The sequence below is a fragment of the Equus caballus genome, chromosome 1 (genome assembly GCF_041296265.1).
Source record: "Equus caballus isolate H_3958 breed thoroughbred chromosome 1, TB-T2T, whole genome shotgun sequence".
Classification (NCBI taxonomy): domain Eukaryota; kingdom Metazoa; phylum Chordata; class Mammalia; order Perissodactyla; family Equidae; genus Equus; species Equus caballus.
In genome coordinates this window covers 156,327,813-156,355,710 of record NC_091684.1, presented here as the reverse complement: position 1 = coordinate 156,355,710, position 27,898 = coordinate 156,327,813, and the positions used below count along the sequence as shown (strand labels likewise).

The 27,898-nt window shown below is 37.7% G+C and overlaps 1 pseudogene; it reads right to left on the bottom strand.

Annotated features, from left to right (window-relative positions):
- Window positions 1–342: 342 nt before the first annotated feature.
- Window positions 343–24,833, bottom strand: LOC100070433 (elongation factor 1-alpha 1-like; annotated as a pseudogene).
- Between the last annotated feature and the right edge of the window lie 3,065 nt (window positions 24,834–27,898).

The window sequence follows — 27,898 nt, the reverse complement described above, 5'->3', positions numbered from 1 at the left end:
ATCTTATAGGTATAGTTTTGTATTTTGTTTTTTACACTGAATTATTTTCTCATTAAACTCTGTTTTAATGAGTGTCAAAGTTCTGTAACATATTTTTGGTCAAATTGTTTCCATTAAAAAGTACTGATTATAAAAACTAATAACTTAAAACTGCCACAGAAAAAAACTAACGATCCACAAAACATCCTCTTTTTCCTGTGAAGGTTTTATACTACATTGTTGTAATTAACCAGAATTTTACTATTAAACTTAAACGGCCAATTGAGACAAACAGTTCTGAGACCTTCTTCCGCCACTGAGGCGGTCTAGGGTGGCAAGTACTAGGAATAACATTCATTTAGCCTACTGAATTTTATGGGCAGACTTGGCGACCTTACCAGCGCTAGCAGTCTTTTTTGTCCACTGATTTGATGACACCAATAGCAACAGTCTGTCTCATGTCACAAACAGCCAAATGACCCAGAGGAGGATAGTCAGAGAAGCTCTCAACACACGGGATTTCCAAGAACCATATCAACCATGGCAGCATCACAAGATTCATGAATTTGAGGCAGGCCATTTTCCAGCTTCTTAGAAGAATGGTGATCAATCTTCTCCTTCAGCTCAGCAGACTTGCAAGCAATGTGAGCTGTGTGACAATCCAGCACAGGTTCATAGCCAGCACCAGTTTGGCCTGAGTGTTCAGGGTAATCACCTGAACAGTGAAGCCAGCTGCTTCCATGGGTGGGTCATTTGTTTTTTTATTATTATTGAGTTCATAATAGTTTACATCAATGTGAGATTTCAGTTGTGCATTCTTTCTTTCTATTTTTCTTTTTTGAGGAAGATTAGCCCTGAGCTACCATCTGCCTCCAATCTTCCTCTTTTTGCTGAGGAAGACTGGCCCTGAGCTAACATCCATGCCCATCTTCCTCTACTTTATATGTGGGACACCTACCACAGCATGGCTTGCTGAGCGGTGCTATGTCTGAACCCAGGATCTGAACCAGCGAAACCCGGGCCACCAAAGTAAAATGCGTGAACTTAACTGCTGCGCCATGAGGTCAGCACCCCCCCACATGTTATTTCTTGACTGTCACCACATAAGTGCTCCCCTTCACCCCCTGTGCCCTCCTCTATCCCACTTACCCTGGTAACCACTGAACTGTTTTCTTTGTTCATGTGTTTGTTCTTATTCCACATATGAGAGAAATGATCTGGTGTTTGTAATTCTCAGTCTGGCTTATTTCGCTTAGCATAATTCCCTCCAGGTCCTTCCATGTTGTTGCAAATGGGATTAATTTGTCTTTTTTCTGGCTGAGTAGTATTCCATTGTATATATATACCATATCTTCTTTATCCAATCGTCAGTCGATGGACACTTGGATTGTTTCCATGTCTTGGCTATTGTGAATAGTGCTGCAATGAACATAGGGGTGCATATGTTACTTTGGATTGTTGATTTCAAGTTGTCTGGGTAGATACCCAGTAGTGGGAGAGCTGGGTCATACGGTAGTTCTATTTTCAGTTTTTTAAGGAATCTCCATACTGCTTTCCATAATGGCTGCACCAGTTTGCATTCCCACCAGCAGTGTGTGACAGTTCCCTTCTCTCCACATCCTCTCCAACATTTGTTAACTTTTAGTCTTAGTGATTACAGCCATTTTAACAGGCATGAGGTGGTATCTTAGTGTAGTTGTGATTTGCGTTTCCCTGATGATTAGTGATGTTGAACATCTTTTCATGTGTTTATTTGCCATCTGTATATCTTCTTTGGAAACATGTCTGTTCATGTCCTCTGCCCATTTTTTGATCGGGCTGTTTGTTTTTTTTATTGTTCAGTTGTGTGAGTTCCTTATGTATTATGGAGATTAATCCCTTGTCAGATATATGATTTGCAAATACTTTCTCCCAGTTGGTGGGTTGTCTCTTTGTTTTGATCCTAGTTTCTTTTGCCTTCCAGAAGCTCTTTAGTCTGATGAACTACCACTTGTTTATTTTTTCTTTTGTTTCTCTTGTCTGAGAAGACATGGTATTCAAAAAGTTCCTTTCAAGTTTAATGTCAAAAAGTGTACTCCCTATATTATCTTCTAGGAGTTCTGTGGCTTCAGGACTTACCTTCAAGTCTTTGATCCATTTTGAGTTTATTTTTGTGTATGGCATGAGATAATGGTCTACTTTCCTTCTTTTTCATGTGGCTGTCCAGTTTTCCCAACACCATTTTTCAAAGAGACTATCTTTTCTCCATTGTGTGTTCTTGGCTCCTTTGTCAAAGATTAGGTGTCCATAGATGTGCAATTTTATTTCTGGGCTATCAATTCTGTTCCATTGATCTGTGCACCTGATTTTGTACAAGTACCATGCTGTTTTGATTACAGTAGCTTTGTAGTACATTTTGAAGTCAGGAATTGTGATGCCTCCAACTTTGTTCTTTTTTCTCAGGATTGCCTTAGCAGTTAAGGGTCTTTGGTTGCCCCATATGAATTTTAGGAATTTTTCTTCTATTTCCATGAAGAATCTCATTGAGATTCTGATTGGGATTGCATTGAATCTGTAGATTGCTTTGGGTAGTATGGACATTTTAACTATGTTTGTTCTTCCATTCCATGTGCATAGAATCTCTTTCCATCTCTTTATGTCATTATCAGTTTCTTTCAGTAATGTCTTATAGTTTTCATTGTATAGGTCCTTCACCTCCTTGGTTAAATTTATTCCTAGGTACTTGACATTTTTAGTTGCAATTTTAAATGGAATTGTATTCTTGAGTTCTCTTTCTGTAAGTTTGTTATTAGAGTATAGAAATGCAACTGATTTTTGTAAGTTGATTTTGTAGCCTGCAACTTTATTGTAGTTGTTAATTATTTCTATTAGTTTTCCGATGGATTCTTTGGGGTTTTCTATATATAAGATCATGTTGTCTGCAAATAGCAAGAGTTTCACTCCTTCTCTCCCTATTTGGATTCCTTTTATTCCTTTCTCTTGCCTAATTGCTCTGGCCAAAACCTCCAGTACTATGTTGAATAAGAGTGGTGATCGTGGGCATCCTCGTCTTGTTCCTATTCTCAAGGGGGTGGCATTCAGATTTTTCCCATTGAGTGTGATGTTGGCTGTGGGTTTGTTATATATGGGCTTTATTATGTTGAGGTACTTTCCTTCTATTCCCATTTTGTTAAGAGTTTTTACTATAAATGGCTGTTGGATCTTGTCAAATGCTTTCTCTGCATCTATTGAGATGATCATATGGTTTTTATTCCTCAATTTCTTGATGTGGAGTATCATGTTGATTGATTTGTGGATGTTGAACCATCCCTGTGTCCCTGGAATAAATCCCACTTGATCATGATGTATGACCCTTTTGATGTATTGCTGAATTCAGGTTGTCAAAATTTTGTTGAGTATGTTTGCATCTATGTTCATCAGCAATATTGGCCTGTAGTTTTCCTTTTTTGTGTTGTCCTTTTCAGGCTTTGGTATCACAGTGATGTTGGCCTTGCAGAATATGTTAGGAAGTGTTCCTTCTTCCCTAATTTTTGGAATAGCTTGAGCAGGATAGATATTAAATCTTCTCTGAAAGTTTGGTAGAATTCCCCAGGGAAGGGGTCTGGTCCTGGGCTTTTATTCTTTGGGATGCTTGTGATTATTGTTTCAATCTCTTTCCTTGTGATTGCTGTATTCAGAGTATCTGTTTCTTCTTGATTCAGCGTTGGGAGATTGTAAGAGTCTAAGAATTTATCCATTTCCTCAGCATATAGTTCTTTGTAGTCTTCTCTTATAATCTGTTGTATTTCTGTCGTGTCTGTTGGTATTTCTCCTCTTTCATTTCTAATTTTGTTTATCTGAGCTTGCTCTCTTTTTTTTTTTGTCAGTCTGGCTAGGAGTTTGTAAATTTTATTTATCTTTTCAAAGAACCAGCTCTTTGTTTCATTGATCCTTTCTACTGCTTGTTTGTTTCAATTGCATTTATTTCTGCTCTGATTATTTTTATTCCTCTCCTTCTGCTGACTTCAGACTTTGTTTGTTCTCCTTTTCTAATTCAGATAGGTGTAATTTAAGATTGCTTATTTGGGATTTTTCTTGTTTGTGAAGGTCTGTCTATATTGTGATGAATTTCCCTCATAATACAGCTTTTGCTGCATCTCATATGAGTTGGTATGTTATGTTATCATTTTCAATTTTCTCAAGGTATTTTTAGATTTTTCCTTTAATTTCTTCAATGATCCATTGCTTGTTGAATAGCTTATTGTTTAATCTCCACATCTTTGTACCTTTCTCAGCTTTTTTCTTGTAATTAATTTCTAGCTTTATAGTATTGTGAATAGAAAAGATGCTTGTTATTATTTCAATTTTCTTAAATTTATTGCGGCTTGCCTTGTTTCCCAACATATGGTCTAGCCTTCAGAATGTTCTGTGAGCACCTGAGAAGAATGTGTATTCTGCTGTTTTTGCACAGAGTACTCTATATATGCCTATTAAGTCCGACTGGTTTAACTTTTCATTTAATTACACTGTTTCCTTGTTGATTTCCTGTCTGGATGATCTATCTATTGATGTGAGCATAGTGTTGAGGTCCCCTACTATTATTGTGTTATTATTAACATCTTCTTTTAGGTTTGTTGATAGTTGCTTTATGAACTTTGGTGCTCCTCCGTTGGGTACATAGATATTTATAAGTGTTATTTCTTCTTGATGGAGTGTCCCTTTGATCATTATATACTGCACCTCTTTGTCTCTCTTCACCTGTCTTATCTTGAAGTCTACTTTATCTGATATAAGTATTGCAACACCTGCTTTCTTTTGTTTGCCATTAGCTTGGAATATCATCTTCCATCTCTTCACTCTGAGCCTGTGTTTGTCATTGGAGCTGAGACGTCTTTCCTGGAGGCAGCATATTGTCAGGTCTTGTTCTTTAATCCATCTCACCACTCTGTCTTTTTGTTGTAGAATTCACTCCATTTATAGTTAGGGTGATTATTGATATATGAGGGCTTAAGGTGCCATTTAATTTCTCATTTTCTGGTTCTCCTGCATTTCCTTTGTTTCTCATCCAGTGTGTTTTGTTTTACCCATTGAATTACGTAGTTTTTTATGATATGTTTGTTTTCTCCTTGTTTATTATTTGTGTTCTGCTTTTTTGTTTAGTGGTTACCATGAGGTATGTATTTATAATCTCGTGTATAAGATAGTCCATTTTCTGATGGCCTCTTATTTCCTTAGTCTAAACTGATTCAGTCCCTTACCTCTTCCCCTCCTAAGTTGTTTTTCTCACATCTTATTCCATCTTGTGTTGTGAGTTTCTGATTCAAATGACAAGATTATCTTTGTTTTTGGTATTTTTCTTCCTTTTATCTTTAATGCTATACTTGAGAATTTGCTATCCTATTCTGATTCTGTCTACCTATCTATCTCCTTATCCCGTGCCTTGTGACCCCTTTCTCCCTTTTTCCTTTTTCCAGGTATGAGGGCCTTCTTGAGGATTTCTTGTAGGGGGCCTCTTGTGGCTACGAACTCCCTTAGCTTTTGTTTGTCTGGGAAAATTTTTATTTCTCCATCATATCTGAAGGATATTTTTGCTGGATAGAGTATTCTTGGCTGAAAATTTCTGTCTTTTAAAGATTTGAATATGTAATTCTGTAAGGTTTCTGCAGAGAAATTTGCTGAAACCCTGATTGGGGTTTCTTTGTAGGTTACTTTCTTCTGTTTTGCTGTCCTTAGTATTCTTTCTTTGTCATTCATTTTTGCCAGTTTTACTACTATATGCCTTGCAGTAGATCTTTTTACATTGATGTATCTAGGAGATCTGGAAGCTTCTTCCACATGGATTTCCCTCCCTTTCCCTAGGTTTGTGAAGTTTTCTGTTATTATTCCTTTGAACACACTTTCTGCTCCATTCTCCTTCTCTTCTCCTTCTTGAATACCTATAATTCTTATGTTGCATTTCCTAATTGAGTTGGATATTTCTCAGAGACTTTTTAAATTTCTTTTTAGTCTTAGTTCTCTCTCCTCTTCTGTCTGGAGCATTTCAACATGTCTATCTTCTATTATCCAGATACACTTCTCTATGATGTCCACTCGAGCTTTCAGGGAATCCATATTTTGTTTTATCTCTTCCATTGTGTCTTTCATCTCTAATATTTCTGATTGATTCTTCTTTATAGTTTCAATCTCTTGATAAGTAGCTCCTGAACTCGTTGAATTGTTTCTCTACATTCTCTTTTACCTCACTGAGTTTTTTGATGATAGCTATTTTGAATTCATCATCATTTGGATTAAATATTTCTGTGTCCTCAGGACTGCATTCTGGGTACTTGTTGTTTTCCCTCTGGTCTGGAAATTTGATATAATCTTTGATATTGATATGGGAGCTGGTTTGGATCTTACGCATCCTGATATTATTATCCTGGTATATTATGATTATAATATATCCTGATATATTTCAGGTACCACCTGTTGCCACTTGGTGGGGGTCAAGAGCAGTGTATTCTGAGCCCTCTGCCTTCAGCTGTGATCATAGGCAGTGGAACTGGAGCAGGCAAGGGCCATGAAGAGGAGGAGCACTTTCTCCTGAATGCACTCTGGTCTTTCTTACTCTGCTCTTGCTATCTGCTCTCCTGGCATATTAGCTTGATGAGGTCACCCCCCACAAAAGCTCTTGCCCAGTAGATGTCTTCCCTCTAGGCTGCATAGGAAGGTAGGGCCCTTGCCTCTAGGATCCTCAGGGGTCCTTGATGTTCCTACGAACAAACATCCCCTCCTCTGTTCCTTCTCTCTCAGAACCTCACATGGTCCTGGATAGCAGTCTTTAGGAGAGGGAGTGAAATTCTCTCTTACCCTGTTCCAGCTCCTCCAAGGGGGACTCCAGTCTCTCTGCCCTCCATCTTAAGGCTGCATGTCTCTCCAATGTTTTTGTGCTGTGTTAGGATGTCCTCTGTTGGAGTATGGATGTTCCTTTTCATTGTATGTTGGAGGGGAGAAAATCCCAGGCAAGTTCACACTGCCATGATACTGACGTCACTCCCATTGGTGGGTCATTTTTGCTATCACCAGCCACGTTGCCACAATGAACATCTTTGACAGACACTTTCTTGACATCAAAGCCCACCTTGTCCCAAGGAAGAGCTTCACTCAAATCTTTTCATGGTGCATTTCAACATACTTTACCTCAGTTATAACATTGACTGGAGCAAAGTTGATGACCATGCCATGTTTGAGAACACCAGTCTCCACTAGGCCCACAGGGACAGTATCAATACCACCAATTTTCTCGATATCCTGGAGGAACAGACCGACGGGCTTCTCAGTTGGATGAATTGGTGGCAGGATGCAGTCCAAGCAACAAGCAGTGTGGTTCCTCTGGCATTGCCATCTTTATGGGTGATTTTCCATCCCTTGAACCAAGGTATGTTTGTACTTGGCTCCAGCACATTGTTACCATTCCAACCAGAGATTGGCACCAATGCTACTGCATCTGGCTTGTAGTCAATTTTCTTAACGTAGGTATTGACTTCCTTAACAATTTCCCTCATGTTTCTCTGGCTGGAGTGAGGCTCAGTGGAATCCATTTTAACACCAACAATTAGTTGTTTCACAACCAGTGTGTAAGCCCAAAAGACATGCTCATGAGTCTGCCCATTCTTGGAGATAGCTTCTTCAAATTCACCAACACCAGGAGCAACGATCACCACAGCGGAGTTAGCTTGAGATGTGCCTATTATCACGTTTTTGAAAAAGTCTCTGAGTCTTGAGGCATCAATGATGGTCATATAATACTTATTTGTCTCACACTTCCCCATGGAGATATCAATAGTGATACCATCTCACATTTAGCTTTCAGTTTATCTAAGACCTAGGCTTACTTGAAGGAGCACTTTCCCATCTCTGCAGCCTCCTTCTAAATCTTTTCTATGGTTTTTTTGTCAATCCCACCACATTTGTAGCTCAGATGGCCAGTAGTGGTGGACTTGCCTAAATCTACATGTCCAATGATGTCAATGTTAATATGAATCTCTTCTTTCCCCCATTTTGGCTTGTATTTAGCAGTGGTTTTCATAGTATCTGTGTTCTGGAAGCAAATCTGTTGCCGAAAAGCTATAATAAAATTATACATGGAGAATTTCCCCCTATTAATTAAGTTAAAAAAAGGCCAACTCCCCTATAAGCATTTAATCATACTCTCAGTGTTGGGAATTTTAGTTAGGGAATTTGTAATTATTTCCTCTGTAACAAATTCTGTGATGAATGACTTTTGAAGCATCTTTTGAACAATCCTTGACAGCATTTTTTTTTTTTTAAAGATTTTATTTTTTCCTTTTTCTCCCCAAAGCCCCCCAGTACATAGTTGTGTATTCTTCGTTGTGGGTTCTTCTAGTTGTGGCATGTGGGACGCTGCCTCAGCGTGGTCTGATGAGCAGTGCCATGTCCGCGCCCAGGATTCGAACTAACGAAACACTGGGCCGCCTGCTGCGGAGTGCGCGAACTTAACCACTCGGCCACGGGGCCAGCCCCTCCTTGACAGCATTTTTGATTCTTTCCTTATTGTAGTATCTATGTCAAGCTCATTAGAATCCACATTCTTGGAGGTGGGCAGGATTATAAACTCCAAGATCACAGAATTTGCCATCTTCCTTTTTTGAAAACCAAGGTAACTAGGCGGCTGCCTCTGAAGGCATAGAATCTGGCATAATGTTCTTCCGTCTCTAAGATTCCATGATTCTATGATTATTGACTACTCTTAGAAGTTTTTTAATGTATTATATAATATTTTATACATATATAAATATAAGGAATGTATGTATACTCTCTCTACATATATATGCTTTAATGTATATATATATATACATTATATATATATATACACTTTAATATGGGAAATACAACTTAGACTAGGATCCTACAGAAATTAATTAAAATTTAAATGTCCTTAGAAATTGGATAAACTATTAAGCTTGGTATTTCAATTGATATGTTCAGTATAATTCACTCAGGAAGAAATAAGAAAAAATCAGAACACTATTTTGGGGCAAGTAAGTAGAACTTAAGAATGAGCTGGAGTGATTCTTTCAGTCAGATTCTATACAAATAGTTGAATAAGATCTAGATTACAAGGTAACACAGAAGTCAAAAACATGTGCTCACTATTTAAAATCAAGCTCTAAAAGGTGGGCATTGGAAATATGTAGTGATTCTCCCAGTATGGTTCATGTGGTTCTAGTCTTAACTGCTATTGTAGTGAGATTCATTTTAATCCTATTATTGATCTGAAAAATGAAGAATTTGGATATAGTCCATAGAATATGAGAGTAAAAAAAATAGCGATTAAAGGGTTGACTGGGACACACTGAATTCTTTGGGGTTATTGAGTTTGGAGCAGACTAAGGAGAGACTTTTAATGTCAGTTTCTGACTGTATAGGCAAGACTATGGTGTGATTAACTGTGTGTAACTGATTTCAGCTTCCACAAAGGAAAAGGCATATTTACACAAGCACGAACTGTTCTGGTCATTGAGAAGATGTAATAGGCTAGGAGACAGCTGCGATTTCTTATCAACTCTAAGAATCATTGTAGCTAGGAGAAAGAAGGCTCACTGCTTACTAGGAGAGGCCCCACAAAATGAACGGAATTGCAGAATAGAACAGTGTGCAGACAGGAGCTGTTGTCTCCCTCCCAGTCACACCGGTTTTAATTGGTACCACAAATAATGATGAGGAAACCATCTGTCTGTGAAAACCAAACCTCCCAATACTGAGCCCCACCCCATCCTGAGTCGTTTATAATTGGTTTGGGTCATTGCCTTCTCTGTTATTCTGTGCTTATTGTACATTAGCAGGAACTGACTGGCATCCATTCCCTTTGTTTATGTAGATGGCATCTGTGAACTACAGCATGACATTTTCAGCTCATGTAATATAAATGCAAAATCCGTATGTCTATAAGTCACACTGATTTAGAAAGAAGTTCTACTTTCCCCCAGTGTAACAAGGTATCCCTTTGGAGTATGTTAAGCACTTTTGGGAACTTCATTTGGTCATTGGATCAATAATTCACTATTTGGAAAATTAATGCCTTAAATTATGTACTAAGTTCAAGTTGGTGGGTTACACAGATCTGAAACTCGGGCTACTGGTATTGTTAATTCCTCCTGAAGTATCTTGAATGGAGTTTTATAAGGATAAAAGAACAGTGAGGAAAATGCAGATTTCCTTAATAGTCAGGGGACAGCTGAGTCTGGAATTTAGCTCAGGGCAGTCACAGCCCCTCACTTCATCTCTATCTTTCCTCATTGCTCTCTGACTCCAACCATAACCCCTCCACTCAGACCTGGTTCTCGGACTCTGTTTATTTCCTCCTTCAAATCTTCACTGAATTTGTCTACTAACTTCTTCTTTTGAAACAACATAGTGTAGTGCTAAGACCTAGGGCTTTACAGTGACCTAGACATGAATTTCAAAGCAGCTCCATCTCCGTCCTAGTTCAGAACTTTCACCAAGTTTCTTAACCTCTCTGAGACTCAGTTTCCTCAGCTGTGAAACTAACATAACAATATTTATAATGTAGGGATATTGGGAGGATTAAATGCAATAATATTTGTAACAGGTATACCCCATCTGGCACATACTAAAACTAAAAATTTCTAGGAAAAAATAGCTGTTTTTTTCTTATATGATCAATTTCTTCAAGTCTGGCACACTACTGATTATTCAGCAAATATTTATTGAGGACTTATTATGTTACAGCTTTGTGCACAATATATTGTGCTGAATAAATAGTTAATAATAATGATAAAAATAGACATGGTTCTCCTACATTCATGGAACTTACAATAGATTCCCCATTGATCTAATAACAGCTTTTCAGGAAGAATGGGAAATGATACACATTCAACTATGTTTAATTTTAAGGTTCATCGTGATTTCAGTAATGTGAAATTGTGAGAAATGTATATACCCTATCATAAAAAATATTGCATAATTATTGTCCCACTCTAATTTCTGATCCACTTCTGAATACTGGTCATCATTTTGGATTTTCCTCTGGTTATATTTGTTCTATTGTCCAGCAGGCCTATTTCTCCTCAGTGTCCACACAGGTTCCACCTGACCCTGTGGTTGTTGGTCAGCAGTGTGTCAGGCCTTACTCCTACCTTTGTTACCCATTGTTCTGCTAATGCTGTGAACTATGCCTGAAAATTCCAGTCCTGCTGAGGTGTCGCATTCAGAGAAGCACAGTCAAGTGACCAAAAGTAATTTAATACAGTGCCAGCAATTGCTTTTTGCTTCTTCTTTTGCAGAACATGAAAGAATATCCAATCCTTCATCCCCAAGGCAGTTTGTCTCGATACGATACCCCATTCCTTCCCTCCCTCTGTCTCTCTCAAACTACTCAGCCTCTCCAAAGCCTCTCTATCTATCTCTCACATTCTTAATAGTCTTCTTGTTGGTCTTTAACCCCTGTGATTAAAATCAGAGAAAAAGGAAATGCCAATTAGGCAATGTCAGGACTTTTCCTTATTGGAGGCAAGAAAGGAGAGGCTGTGAATGTTGATTCATACATTAAGAATTTTGTTTCTCTCACGCAGCTATATCCTTTTGTTATTCTCACCTAAGGATTGGGCACAATGAGGCAAATCAGGATAAGGGGTGAGGATGGGATCCGCTGAATGTGGGGAGAACTGACAGAGTTGGTCCCTGCAAATGCCTAACTCCTTTTGAGCACATCTCTGTAACCTTAGCAATTGGGTCTCCTTAACTCTCCCACATAGACTTTAGGGACAACCCCGGGATTCGGCAGGAGCAACATAAAACCCTGTGGAAGCTGCTCATTGGTTCAACAGGAACTTAGTTTTACTGTTGATTCCATTGACATTTGAACCTCATTTCTCTGATAACACTGTGTTTGCCTGATACCCCAGGTTCCATTGATTGAGTTCTAAGTGCTAATTCTTTAAGAATTTTCCAGACATTTAGGGTTAATGTAGTAGCCACAAAACAATCATTTAATAATGTGCAAGGCTAGCAAAACACGAGTCAACATCCGTATTAAAAATACCCATAACTTACTATGATAATTTGGCCTTTACTATTTTGTGATCTTGTAATTTATCATATGTGCTTATTGATGTTTAGTCATGGGAATGTTTTAAATGGGGAATGTCAGCATAGTGGATTCACTCTATTAGAATAAGTACTGAATCTGGGGGAAATTGGGCCTCTAGGTCTGGGAAATGTGCTTTAGAGAGGATTGCATCTTCAGATTTGTCTCGTGTACCTTAGATCTTACCTGTAGGTAGGAAAGCTCCACGAGATAGAGTAAATTAGGACAGTGATATTATTGGATTAAATCACGACTTAATTATTCCGTTACTTGAGGCTACATAATCACTGAGCCATATCTTTTGATAATGTTTCTTTAGACTCTCTGGGAGTAACCAAATTTAGAACGATGTGCTGTCATGCTACTTCTAAGAAACATTTTGCATGCCTTCCTTGGTGATTGGTTAGTGATGCCTCAGAGAATATTGTTTGTGTAACTTTCATTAATTATTTTACTTCAGACATGATGAAAGTGTTTCTAAAATATTCAGTTGAGATCTAAAACAAAACCAGACATAGTTTGGGATTCAGAGCCGCAAAGGATTTGTTTCAGGAGCAAAACTGTTTCCGTGGAGTTACAAAGTGTATCTGAAGTTTATAATTTAGTTAAATTTATCAAGTATTTATAAAGTTACTGTTTAAAATATGCTAAACAGTTTTGTAGGGACTCTCAGACATTTGGTACTGGAGAAAGTTAGGTTTAAAGGCAGCCATCTGTTGAAACTGAAAGTACTAGTTATTCCATGGCTGCCACTCAAAGTTTCACTGCGTAATTACGCTGGAGTTGCTACAGCTTCCCAGGATCCGATTCAGCACTGTACATTGCACCTCTAGATTTATTTCCACAATCCTACAAGCCATGGGGGCCTTGGATAATCCCTTATTAACTTATGTTATTATGCTTGACATCCAGCTATAGTATTTGTGTTGTATTATTCAGGACAATTGATATTTCCTCAGAGTTTGGGGTTTTCCGAGTAAAGGCATACAATTATTTTTCTCTCTTTCCACAGACTATGTCTGCAGTCTAGATAAATGATCAATGGGGGCATAGTGATACCTGTATAATAACTTCATGGTCCGAATGAACAGATACAGCCACAGTTAACTGAGATTGCCATTAGAACTCACACTTCCTTTCATTTACAATTTTTATAAATGCAACCAAAAATTGCATGTTAAATTGTAACTGTGAACCAATCTATAATGAATAATGATAGTGTTTGAAGACAAGACTACAAAATATAGACACCTAAGTACAATTGTATACTTTCTTATTAATCATCAATATCAATAATTGCTGCTTTAAATAATTTGTAGTTTTACCTCTGAGGTTGGGTAAGATAATTAACCCTCAAAATTTTATTACTGTAAAAAGCCAATTTGTGAAGATGTAGCTCTGATCCTCCAGGGCTTCTGCTTGGATATTTAACTCTTCTGATAATCTCACTATGCAGATTGGTACTCAGTCCTCCTATCTTCTTGCTTCTCAAGATGAAAAATTCATGTAGATTTCCCAAGTCGCATCCTCTACTTGTAGCAAAGTATAAAGCGAGAGGAAACTTTAAAAAGGTCTGTTTCCTGAAAAGCATATCTTCCGTTCCGTGCCAGTCATCCTCTCCTACCCAGGTCCTCATTCTTAAGAGCTAATACTGTTGTGAGTGAAATTGTGTCCAAATTCAGATCTTTACTATTGGTATTAGATTTCATTTTCCATTTCTAGCCAAAGATTGTAGGAAGGTACATTGCTTTCTCTTCTTCGCCATCCATTTTTATCAAGAAATGAAATGTGTTTGCCAGTCATATTTCAGGGCCTACTTTAGATTCTATCTATTTTATGAAGATTTTCCTGAAAATTCTGTCACGGCATACTCACTTTTCTGAAATTTTGCAATTTTTATTATTTTCATTATGCATTTGGATCCTGACTACTGTTAGTACTCTACTTTCTCTATAAATCCTTGAATATGCGTATGGAAGTTTAGTATTGAAAGATGACTTTTCTTTTAAAAGGATGAGATATGGTTTTGTTCCCAGAGTGCTAAATACGTTATAAAATTTCATTTCGTACACCGTATATTTTAGAAGTAATTTCCAGTTTCCAACAATATATACTGAGACTTTCTTGTCTTTATAAATCTTATCCTTTTCAGGTACAATTGACCATACAATTGATAAACTGAGACCCAACAAGCATCTGATTATGCTTTTATGCCTATTGTCATTCATATTTTCTCATTTGTATTAAAACTATGAAATGACTGGTAACAGCATTTTCACTTCTATTGACAAACCAGCTTTGTATCATCTTAGTAGACACTGAAGATGTAATAATTCATTCTTGACTATTAAAGTCTAATGCAAATTATTACTTATATGCCAAACGTGACACTGCTTGAACCTCAGGTCCTTTAAACTCTATTTATTTCCTCCTGACTTTTAAGTAATTTTTGCATTTTAAGTAATTTTAACATTTTAGTTTCTACATGTGTTTTCACTGCAAAAGACATTATAATTATAATTTTATATACTCAATATTCCTTTAAAATGACCCAATAATGTTTTTCTTTTTCTTCTGCCTTGTCAAGTATTCAATAGGGATGAATTTCCATTTGCCTGAAGAATTCCCTTTAGATTTTCTTTTAGTGTAGAGCTTTTAGTAAAACAAAATTCTCTCAGATTTTCATCAGCAAATGACTTTATTTTACCTTCACTTTTGAAAGAAATTTTTATTGCATATGGAATTTTAAGTTGGGAGTTATTTTCTTTTAATGGTTAGAAAATGTTATTCTGCTGTTTCTGGCTTTCGTCAGTTCTGTTGAGAATTCAGCTGCCAGTCTTAGAATTACTACTTTAAAGGTAATATTTTTTTATCCCTGTCACTTTTTAGGATTTCCTTTTTGTCCTTGATATTCTACATTGTTACTATGATGTGACTGGATGTGGTTTTCTTTGTGTTTTTCCTTTTTTGAATTGAATTTTTCCTCATTGGAATTCTTTGGGTTGATGTTCTTTGTGAGTTTCAGAAAACATTCAGCCACTGTCTCTTCAAACATTATTTCTGCCTCTTTCTCTTGCTTCTCTCCTTCTGGAACTGCAACTATAAATGCGATTGAGATGTTCCCATGTATCTACTTCACTTGTGCAGTGTTTTCCATTTCACTAACCCTGTGTCTCCAATCTGCTGTTAAACCTATCTGATATGGTTCTACTTTCAGATATATATTTTTAAATTTTTTTTTTTTTTTTTTTTTGCTGAGGAAGATTAGGTTTGAGCTAGCATCGATTCCCAATCTTCCTCATTTTTTCCATGAGGAAGATTAGCCCTGAGCTAACATCTGTGCCAATCTCCCTCTACTTTATATGTGGGTCGCCACCACAGCATGGCTGACAAGTGGTGTAGTTCCGTACGTGGTATCTGAATCTGTGAACCCAGGCTGTTGAAGTGGAATGTGCCAAACTTAACCACTACAACATGAGGCTGGCCCCTATTTTTTAATTTTTAAGTTCCTGACTATCCACTTGATTATTTTTATAGGTGCCAATTTTATGTTAAAACTCTCAATATTCTAATTCATTTTGTACACCTTATCTTCTTTTTTTGGATATAAGAATCATAGCTATTTTAAAGTCCTTGTGTGTTAACTCTGATGTCTAGATCATACATGGGTCTGTTTATATCGTTGTTGATGTTGTTTGTCTTCTTCTTCTATGATGTTTCCTTGTCTATTCTCATTTCTAATTTTTAAAAATTGTATGCTGGACATTGTGTACTAAAGAGCTTTAGAGAATCCCAGTGATGTTGTATTCTACCAGTGAGAGTTTCCCCTTTCCTGTGTTAAGCGGATGGGATGAGGGTCAGACATCTCACTTCAACAAGAAATTGAGCTGAGTCAAGGCATGGTTGCAGGTTTAGAAAAACTCAGCCTAACTCTTGTTCATCTTCTTCTCTAGGTATGTCCTTCATGGGATATGTATTAAGAACCTTTCAAAAATACATCTTCTCAGTACCAAAGACTTTCAAGAATGCAATTCTATCCTTCAGAGAGTCTCAGCAAAGCTCCTTAGCTTCCTGCCCGATGAGCCTTCCAATATGGTAAATGTCTTTAGAAACGGACCAGGGAGGTTTTTCAGGAAAGCAAAGCACCTTGTGAGTACATCGGATTTCACTGTCCCTTCTAGAATATTTCACCCAGCTAACCAGACTCCCTCTCGGCACTGGAACTCAGCAAGTATCCTTATGGGAAAATTGGATGCCTTTCAAGGTTTTAGTTTGTCTCTTACTCACAGAAACATTCAAAATAATGTTTGACCAAATATCTGGGCACCCTGTGACCTAGTCAAGTTGATGCATACAATTAACCATCATACTATTATCAAATTTATAACAATTTATATTATTATTAATGATATTTTGTAACATATACATATACATGAGATATAATTTATTAAACATCATATCATGTAATATATTATTATGTGAACTACCTAACTTGGCATCCAAGGCTGTGAAGTATATTGTATGCACTCAATTCATATTCATTAATTATAAAAAATACCAAATTCAAATACCAACGCTTTTACGTAGAAATATAGCTGAACACTCATATTTTGGAACTATTCTGCCTGTGTTAAAATCCTATCTCTATCACTACTAGCTGTGTGCTTTTGGGTATCAATTGCCTTATCTATAAAATGATGAAAAAATAACTATCTCGTTAGGTTGGTCTGAAGGTTAAGTAAGATAACGACTAATCAGTGACTGGCACCTGATAAACAGTTAATAGTATATGTGAAATACAATCCTTGGCATCATTTTCATTGCTATTGTTGTAATTATTTGCAATTTTGAGTCATATTTCCCATTCCAATGAGATGTGCTCTGCTTTCAAACTCTCTTAACCGTATGTATGCATTTTCCCAATGGCTTTAACATAACCTAAAATTGTAGCTCTTTAGATATATGATTTATTGCTGAACACTTAATTTTAAAGTTATTTTTCTTTTCTTGACCAAGGATTGTACAGTATTCATCATCATCATCATTATCATCATCATCTGAAGTAGTTAATACATAGCAAACACTATTTGTTGAATAGATGAATGCATGAGTGAATGGAGAGTGGAATAGTATTTTCTATATCTGCTAAGAGAATGAAATAATAAAACATACTACACGCTATATTCAGCATCTGAGTTTATGTTTGTTTTAGTTTTATTCAGATCAATATTACTACATTAATGACCCAGGACCAATAAGAGAGAACAAAGTTTGGCTTAATACTCAAATGACGTATTTAAATGCAAATAAAAGCCAAATGCCCTCACTGCATATTATAGGAAGGTCGGTTTTGCATTAGTTAAATAAAGAAGAATGATGGAGAAATGAATCACCACAAGGTACACAATAGTTTAGGCATGAAAAATTCTACAGAATCTGTATCATAGTAGCCAATATCATATTCTGGGTTTTGAGTGTAGATTCGTTTTCAGCAAAACAGTATCATCCATCATATTAGTTTGAATTTTATTGGTTTATTGTTTGTATTTATTTTATAACCTGTCTTGTTTTTTAAATTATACCCAAATTAATAAGTGTAAGAATACATATTTAAGTTCATAGCTTTCATATGTATCAATATTTAAGTAATATAATAAAATAATTTCAGACTTGGAGTTCATGTCACTTGTTTTCCTTTAAAAGGAGACCGTGACTGACTTAAATTTGTGTAAGCACCATATGACCCAAGTACTTACTCACTAGAACTCTGTCTGAGCACAGCTTGTTAGCCTGTAGACTTGAATATATGTGCCCTCAGAAACATCACAGCAACATACCAAAGCCCAATATATCAGAGTTAATCTGTGATGCAGGCATCAGTCCAGCTGGTACATTCTACTGCTGTGAGTACTTCAGTCTATTTTTACTGGTAATTTATTTGGCATTCAGATTGAGATCTTGTGTGGGAATAACAAAATCGACTCAAGTCCTGAGCTGCCCAATTCCCCTCCCAAGTGCCACTGTGTGAAGATGCGCAGTCTTGGGCCTGAGACAGTTGGTAATTGCCTCTTCCTCTGCCTCCTTCTACATTTCTATGAACTCTCTTGAATAAATAATAAATGACTTCTTTCTACCCCCCACTCCACAACTAAGTCTCATAATTAGAATTTGCTACTTCTTTTAATACATTCAATTATCTGCTGATTCAAGCATCTTCAGGTCAAATGCGTTAGAAAACAGCTAATTATGCTCTTTCCCATAGGTAAGAAAATCTTTAAATTTAATTAAAAGACCTTACCTCCACTCCTTCACATTACGGTCTACTTCCCAATGGATTTTCCACAGGGTGACAAAGAACCAAGCTCAATATTAAAATTAGCAGCAGCTATTACTTGTTATTTCTTTTTCTTTAAAACAAATTATTTTTCATTGAAAGATACTTTGATCATTAATTTCATTCTCTCAACTATTCCTCTGCATTCACTCTTAAAAGCATAGATTAATTGAAAATGTTTGCTTGCCAGTTTTAAAGTTGTTTACTTTCTACATCTTATGCCAATAAAGCACCTTAAATGCAGACTACACTTTCTCAGTCTCAATATTCTCTTTGACATACTAATCAACACACAAGCAAAGGTGGCAGAAAAAACAACCTTAAAAGAAGAGAGAAAGATGTTAAGCACCACATCTGAGCCATGTAGGGTTCAAATATACAGGATGTTCTGACTTTTATGAGAGAAAGCCACAAAAACATTTTTCTATTTTCCCTTTCTAAATTGGAAAATTGGAACAGAGAGTGCTATCTTGGCTTTCCATCTTCCAGGAAAGCATAAAAGTCAAGGCAAATCATGTGTTTTTTCTTTAGTTTCATGAGTTTTACTTTTATTTTTTCTTGACTTGGAACAAACTTGTTTTTTATTAAAAATTGGCCTTACACGAAAAGAGAAATCCAGATGTTGAAAGGAAGGAAGCAATATGGAAAGAAGCAATTATGTTTTATCCTTAGGTGAGTTTCTTCCTTTCTTCCAGTCTTTCTCTGTCCCTCTCTTCTTCTCATCCACCCTCCCTCCCTTTCTCTTCTTCTCTTTTCTTCTCCCTCTCCTTCTACCTCCCTTATACCTTTCTTCTTTCCCTGCTTGTTTGGCAAAATACTTCTAGAAGACAGTTAATTATGTGAGCAACGTCTTGATACCTTAAGGTGCTTGTGAGGAGCCAAACTCACATCCACTCTCATTCCTTACTTGTTTGAATCAGAGTCATTGGAGAGTAGTTAACGATACTAATTGTTCTTATTTATCCAACAAGTAGGCATTGAGGAGCCGTTGGAGATTTTTGAGCAGAGAAATGGCATCAGGACAGTGACTTTTGGGGGAAGATTTATCTGTCAATGATGGGCAGGAAGAATTAGAATTGGAGGGTGGTAGACTCGTTAGTAGGGTTTGTAATTGTCAGGCAGAAGGTGGCAGAGTTTTGAACAACCTAGCACAGTGAAATGGAAAGGACTTCATATTGAGACATTTCAAAAGAAGAATAAACCAGTGATAGACTGGTTATAGAAAATAAAGAATAGAGATGAGTCAAAGATTGTTTTAGTCTTTGAAGCCTGAATGATTAAGGAAAATGGAAGTGTTATAAATGGGAGTTGATCAGGAGAGCAGATTGAGTGGAGGGGGTAAATTCAGTTTTAGGCATATTGCCATTCAATGTTATGAAGCTACTTCTAGGTGGAAATGACCAAATCAATTGGGGAAATTTGGGGAAAGTTGGAGCAATTAAGAAAAAAAAAAAAACTTCAAAGCCTTGCTGGCATAAACTCCCTGAACCTCTTAATACCTTATCCATTGGTTTATCTTCATGTGAACTAAAATCTCATTCCTCTGCTTTGTGTGATTGGAAAAATAGCAATTCTAACACAAAAATGTACTATTTATAGTTCTGTATCTGTTTTCCAAGACAGGTGGATCCTAGTAACTGGAGAATCTTTTGTAAACTCAAGGATTTTATTAAAGAGGGCTTGGAGATGCATGTTTGGAGGAGGAAAATATGTGAGTAAAACATGGTGAGTGCTATAGAGAGGCCAGGAGGGAAGGAAGGTGCATAGGACTGGGGTCAAGAGAGCTTGAGAAGCTATGGAAACTATTGCAAGGAGACAGAAGAAGAGTGAGTGGCAGGTGAGGGACTTTGGGAAGAGACATAGAAAAATCTAGTTATGAATTTTGGGGTGAGATGCTGCATATGTGTTATAATACAACTATTTCTTACATGCCCCCATAATCCCTATGGATTTTGAATATGTATTTCTCATTACTCCTAGTGGTGTAGAGTTTTTTTGTGTGAATAAAAAAATATTGTGCATCCTGCCTTATGGTTATGCTAGGATGGGGAAAATATGCTATCTGTGGAGTCAGTCACATGTGGTTGATATTTGTGTTTGTGTGAGTGTGTGTGTATGTGTGTGTGAAAGAGAGAGAGAATTAGGAAATGAGCATCTAGGGGGGTCATTTACTGAGGAGGATGGGTTGTTGCCCATTTTGTTCAATGGGAAATTGGAAATTCCAAATGCAAAGCCTATTAGGTGGAACAGTAATGAGCGCAAGCCCTGCAGTGTGGGGTGGGCTTGCTGAAGAAGAGTTGAAGCAATGGAGGACGTGGAACGCCATGATGACGGGTGAAGTCTATGATCAAAAGTAGGTGAAACCACTCTACCACGTCACTGGACCTTTATGGAAAACAGTTTTTACCTAAAATAAAGCAGAGCTTTGAGAACCAGAAAAAGGACTTTGTTCTCTCAACAACTAAGACCTTTGGCCTTAGAATGATAGAAAATATGTGCAAAGAAGGAGAGAGGAACCTACAAGTTTAGAGTATGTTACAGCTTCTTTCCTAATGTGAGACAATCTGAGAAACTGATAAACCTCCAGAGCACACCTGGGGCCCCTGTTCTCACTTTATCAGAACATGGTTCAAATCAAGAGATTCCCTCATATTTTAGAATTTCTGGCTATGCTTTGTAGTATTAGTCACCACAGATAAAATTCAAAATAGAAGAGATGAGACTCTGTGTCCTGAGAATACAGTCTTTTGTAAAGAAATACATTTGATCCTATAGTGGTCACAAATGCCTAGATGCTACCTATGTCACAAAGGGGACTGGCAGGGGAGTTGCTGTTTGGGAACCAGAGGACCTATGGCCAGGTCGATCCAACAGAGGAGAGGGGAGTTGAAAAGCAGTCAGTGATTTGAGGCTATTTTTATAGCTCAGCTAGGCCTGGAAAGCCCATCATACTTCAAGGGGATATTGAGGTTTGAGGAGTTCAGACCTAGGTTAGCCACTGCTTCAGTCTATGAGAGGAGGTGTGAGGATGGGAGCAGAAAACTGAGCCATGATACTGTCTGAACAAGTAATACGCTTTTATGCTTCCAAATGACTGGTCCCTCAATCTGGAATTCCCATTCTTCTCTTAACCACCTCTGGATTAACAATGCTGACACATTTTGAAGGGGGCATCCTGGGGAAATCCTCCCTGATGAAAGGAGGAATAATTGTCAAAGAAAGCCTCAATAATATTACTGTTTATAATACTAATATTTGAGGCAGAACACTATTCTTTGCAACAACTGTATGAGGTCATTGCCTTTATCTTTATTTCACTACTGAAACACAACTTGCCAAAAATTACGTAGTTGTAATTGGCAACGTCAGGATTTCAGTCTAAATCTCCCAGACTTAAACTCCTTGCTCTTGATCATTATGCTTTTAGGAAATCACTTCTCTTCTCAAATCTGTTGGTGAATATATGAAATAAGAAATGCTTAAACTAATCACAATTTTATTGGCTAGTTTGGGCATCCTCGCTACTAGAAATACACTGTATGATCTAGAGCCTAGAGGCAAGGAGCAAATAGTGATGATTTTCTTTCTCACCAGATGCTTAACACATGTTTTCATTAAATCAAAAATTTTAGTGAAGGAGTTTCTTAATCAAAGAATTCCAAATTTTCCACCCTATAATATAGGCTACAATTCAGGTTAGTTTGCCATCCAAGAGGTTTTGTAATTTGGTTCCACTTTACTAATACATATTTGTTCAATTTATTTCAAAATCCACAGACATTAACGGAGAGCTGGGAGTGTGCTAGGCAATACAATGGGGAGAAGAAACAAAGATGAAATGAACACATTTCTCCAGGATCCCATGGAGTTGTTGTTTGCATTTAAAGGTAATATTCTAAGTGCTATTTTGAAGGTATATTCCAGGTATGATAAACACAGAGACAAAAATGATAAATTGCTTGGAAAGACAGGATAAGGTAACTGAGAATGTAAAATTTGAGCTGGGCATTAAAATATGAGTAGAAGTTTATCAGCCAAAGAAGAGATAGAAGGGCATGTCAAGGAGCAGCAGAGCAAAGCATGAGAGTGTGAAACAGTATAGTGTGTTCAAACAATGGCAAGGAGCTTAGTGAAGTGCTAACCGGTTATGTGTATGGAGGAAAATAGAGGAAGAGAAGGATTGAAATGTGGCATAGGGCCAGATTATGAAGGTCCTTGCATGCCGTATTAAGGATTAAAGAATAATTGTGGTTTTTAATTTTTTTAATTAACATTTATTTTCTTTTTAACATTCACTTTCAAGTATGTGCTTGACAAATAAACAGAGTATTTTAATTTATCTGTGTCCCTTGACTGTAGCGCAATCTCTTGTTCATGCATGGTAAGGGCCAGAGAGAAATTTTCTCCTCTCGGCCTTCTATGTGATTAATTTTGCACATCTTTAAACCTGAGGTGAGTACTTATGATTTTATCTCCCAGCTTTTTCTGGGAGGAAAAAAAAAATTAAATCGTAAGTTTTAGGAAGGGGAATTTTGTTTTTAAAAAGCTTACTTCCTGAAGGGAATGTAAAAATGAAAAGAAGAGACATTTCTCCTTTTTCTTTATATAATTTTTAATCCAGCCATATCACCCCCTTTGTTGCACTCCAATACACCATTCCAGTTCCTGACTCCAGCCTGGTCCTTTACTCATGTTGTTAATTCTGCCATCTTAGGGATAGAGTGCTTCTCCCTCCTCACTTCCAGATCCAATACCATCTCTCGTTCAGGCAGAAACAAGTCCTGACTCCTCGCTAAGGTCTGTTAGGTCACCTTCTTCAGAAGCAAGCCCTGTGACAAGGATTCCTGAGCAGCTGATTTATTAAGAAGTGTCCTCAGGAAAAACTGGCAAGAGAGTCGGGGAAGCAGGACAGGAAATAAGAAGCCAAGCAAGGGTTCAAGCTTCAGCTTGATCCTCTGGAGAACTCTGCAGTGTAAATTGCACCTCAGGTCCTGCCTCCACACAAGGGGGCTGGACTTTCATACTCCCACACCAGTCAATTATTGGCTGTTGGCTCCTCCCAGGAGGGAAGTGTTGGCGTGTAAACTACTAGGTGCTTCTGATTCTCTGCACCTGCAGGCAAAGCTGTTCCCCTAGCCCAAGGCAAGCTGAAGACAGCTGCCGGTGGAAACCATTAGAAGCCAAGCACAGAGAAGCTGGGGTTTGGATGCACAGAATGGATGGGTAAGAGGGATTCTCAGGGGCCTGGATGGAGCAATGACAGGTTCTAATAGAATAAGGCATTCCTCCCCTGTTCCAGCCAAACTGGTTTGCTCTCTGCAATTCTCTGGAAGTTATTTTGCCTGCCACTCAGATAGTGAACCTGTGCTTCTTTTGCGTGTTCCTTGCTGACTAGCCTACTACTTTGCACATAGAATGAAAACATTTTTTTCCCAAGTAATCGTGCATCTCTAGGAAGAATTTCAAACCAATTCACCTCCTTGAGATTCCTTCATATCTGAGGAACCAACCAAAGTCCAGCGGTGATCTTTACAGTATGAGCATTTGCTTAAGTGGGCCCCGGGGCCCATTTCACTCCTAATATGAACCCCATGCTATTCCTCAGAGTCTATAACAACTCCTAGAGTTCAAGAGTGAGAGGTAATGCATCCATCAATCCAAGTGTAAAACGATAGGAATGGAGACTAATTTAGTCAGCTGATGGTAAAGCATCAAGGGACCCTTGGTGACTCCAAAATGCAGTTTGCCAGCGTGGAATATGTTCAAATGTAATAGCTGTCCCAAGTTAATGCATTGGAAACTGGCTCAATAAGAACATTTTAAAATGAAAAGAAAAGTATAGTAGAAAATTGACTGTCAGTCATGTGAGGAGACAGTAGGCCTTTTCCTTCTTGCATTTCTCTATTTTTCATAGACAGATAGCAATCTGAGGTGTTTACATGTAGAATGAGACCTGGGAAATTGCTTAACTAAAGCACTTTTCAGCCTAGGCTGGTAGGAACAGTGATGCCCACCGATTTCTTTGAATCCACATCCAAAACGAATACATTGTATTTATACATGTATTTCCTCCCTTGTATCATGTCACCTTTTTTGAGGGGAAAGAAAAAAGCTTGGAGAAAAGTATGTTGCTAATATGTGTAGTCTTCCCTTTTGTCTGTTGTCTAGATTAAAACAATAACAAAAACAAAAACTTCCTTTTTGAGAAAGAAAATGCTACTCAAGGGGCATATAGGCATTTGCTGTCGGCTACTGTGCAAAAGAGCAGGTCACAGTATATCCTGTAGCCCGACTTCATTCAAATTCATTTCTAACCTTGTCTTCTTACCTTGACTGTTTCTGATCTAGAGATCTGAGACGCTGGCTTCTTAATGCCTGTCCAAACTTTTCCGGTTGGAATACTGAGGAAGGGCTGCTGGAGCCATGAGACATCTTGAATTATCCTCGCTTAATTATTAATCATTGAACTTGAAAGACAAGGAAATCTTGCATGTAAATATCAACTCTCAATAACCTATAAATAATTTCTTTACTTCCTTCTTGTTCTGTTATTATCATGAATCCCCTTATTTTTTCAGTTGTTTACCTTTCTGAAAATATCAGAAGCAGAGTTGACATATTACAGGTTTTAGATTCAAGCAAAGTTATACACAGAGTGCTATACAGTTCAGAGTGAGTCGCTGTTCTTCAGCTGATGGAGGTTATAGTCTGAATAATTAGTAAAATTCCCAAGGTCGGCAGCAAGAAATGTCAGGGAGTTGAGAGCATAATGAAGGGAACTGTGACAAATATCTTAGCACCAGGCAGGAAAAATAAAACAACCAAAACACAAACCAGATAGATACCAAGTCTTATTTTCTTAATACAAGTCTAACAGGAAATAGTTATCTGAGATAAAATGGTAGAACTGCCTGCCATTTGTGCAAAATATTACTATTTACTATTAGGATCATATTAGTATCTTAAAGCTATTCTAGTTTTAATCTATTAGTTATTGTTTTAATGACTTGAATCTCATTGCTTTTGTGGCCAATAGATTTCCTACGATCACTTCACCACTTCCTTTATTCATAAAATAAGCATTTATTGAGCACTTCCTGCCTTCTAGGCCCAAGGTTGGGCACTCTGGATTCAGTGACAAGAGGTACAGTTCTTTCTCTCAAGTCATTCACAGGCTAATCAACTGTGACAGTCAGGGAACTTAGCTGCAAGCTACATAAGCTATGTTGTCTGAGTGAAGCAGGAAAAGAATTTCAGTAAAGGACATGAGGTAGCTCAAAGAATCACCCATAAAGCAAGAGAATCAGATTTAAGTCGAAATAGCCAGAAACAGTGTCCAAAATGGCACCATTATGGAAGCAGCAAGGGCATCTGTGCCACAGGCACAAGCAACAGACCCTGCTGCTCGCTCTGGAAACACCTCTGCTGTGGGGCACTGGAGGCTGCTGCGTTCACCTCTGCCCATGCTGCCTGCTGCTGAGTGCACTGACTTTGCTGCAATTGCTGTCTTCACCCCCTGAAAGAGTTCCTTCCAGTCTCCGATTCTTTGCATTATTACTCTTGGTTTAAAAGCTCCTGTGGGTCTGTCAACTGTGAGCCTAGGTTCTGTGCCTGGAGCTGGGTAAAAGAGAAGCCAGGAAAGTGAATAGCTGATATTTCAGCTTCTATAGTGGAATTCTCCAAATTTAAGGATGGTATTGACATATAGGACAACCACAGTGACAAATGTCCATTATAGTCCCTGATTTTGGTTACCTGAAATCAATGTGTTCTCTTCTTTCCTTACTTACACAGCCTGCTATGGTGTGTCTATAAAGACACAATTCATTGATAAGGCAATGATTGATAAGGGAATGATATTAATGTAACACAGAAGTTGCGTTGGTCTGTTTATGATTTTTCTCAGCCTACGGACGTTTTGTGTTATCAAGGAACAACTGGTGAATGCTTCCTCAGCAAGACGTGGAGGAGTGCAGTCTTCTACATGGTGCCCGTTCATGCTCTCCCTCCTGTTTTATTTAGGGCATGCGCTCTGCTCAACAAGTCCTCCTTGTATGGTTCTGCCCAATCTTTTTGCATTTTGCCCTTGTCTCCACTGATCAGCAGCTTCAACTCTTCAGCAGATTTTTTACATGCAACTTACTTAAAAAAGATAAAGCCCAAGATATTCTGTAATATTTTTTAGGAATTATAACATCTTTTTTTTAAAAAAAGAAAAAACTAGGCTAGAAAATTTCTTGTACTTGTCATTTCTCTGGTTACAAAATTGCATAGGTTTTGAATGTTTGCCTCAGTCTATTTTTTCTGTTAGATTCTGTAATTATTTGTGATTTTGCAGGGCATGAGTTTTCCAGGAACATGTAAATTTCTTACAATAGAAACACTTGAACTTTAAAAAGTGCTTTCATTGACATGATGCAAAAATCTCTCATACCACAAACACTCTTACCCCCTTCCCAAGAGGAGTAAAATTCACAGTTTTGGTGCTAGCAACAAGCCAAGATCTCTGGGCCGTGTCCATTCTCCTTTCGTTCTGTCACAAATCTAACTATAATGTGTGGACTAGACTGGAAGGCTCAACACCACCCGGCTCATCTATACAAGTTAGTGGAGAAAGGGAAAGAAGAAGAAAATAAGTTAAAATTTATAATTACATACAACACAGAGCAAAAAACTAAACATGGATGAGAGCCATAGTTTTCATCTCTGAAGCCGATTTATAGGCTATATTTGGTCATTATTTCCCTCTTCTATCACTTTTCTTTCAGCCACCACCTCTCTTGGTTAGGGTTCTCTGACCAATCTGTTATCACTGAAGGATCTGAGTGCTTTGTGGTACTCCTATACAGGTTTGCTATTATCTTCCATTAAATTTTACCACCGAAAAGAGAATTATGGGGGATTCTATAGGTCCTATCCATTCCCTCCTCTTTCCCATTTTGCAGCAGCAAACCTATTGATAGTTATTCAAGACAAGAGCTCCATGTGTGCTGATGGAAATGTTCCTTCATTAGGGACTGAGAACTCTAAACCAAAGTTACAGGGCAAGAGGAGCAAAATTTTTAAGTGGGTTATTAGAACACTAGGTCTAATATTAACAGGAGGCTCTCCAACTTCTAACCTTTGGTTCCAAGACCTGTATATTCTGATGATGGGAGAAATATATTGGCTAATAGTTCAGAGAATTTGCTGCCGGTGCAGTGCCTGAGTCTTTAATAGGCCATCTCATCAAACTCTAAAGGCCATCTCTAAAAAACTGCTTTTAGAGAATTCAGTTCTGTCCATTGTCACCACCTCTGTTTTCATAAAGTGAATGTTCCTTAGTTGGAAGCATGTTTGTAGTGCACTGCAAAGTTTAATAAGGCGTTCTGTGATTCCTCAGATGGTGACGCTATATTAGCATGGTGAGCAGGGAAAGCAAAACTATCACTAGATAAAAATACTCAATTGCCATTTCTTCCATGATTTAAGGATCCAGTGCAATTGAACTTCAACTG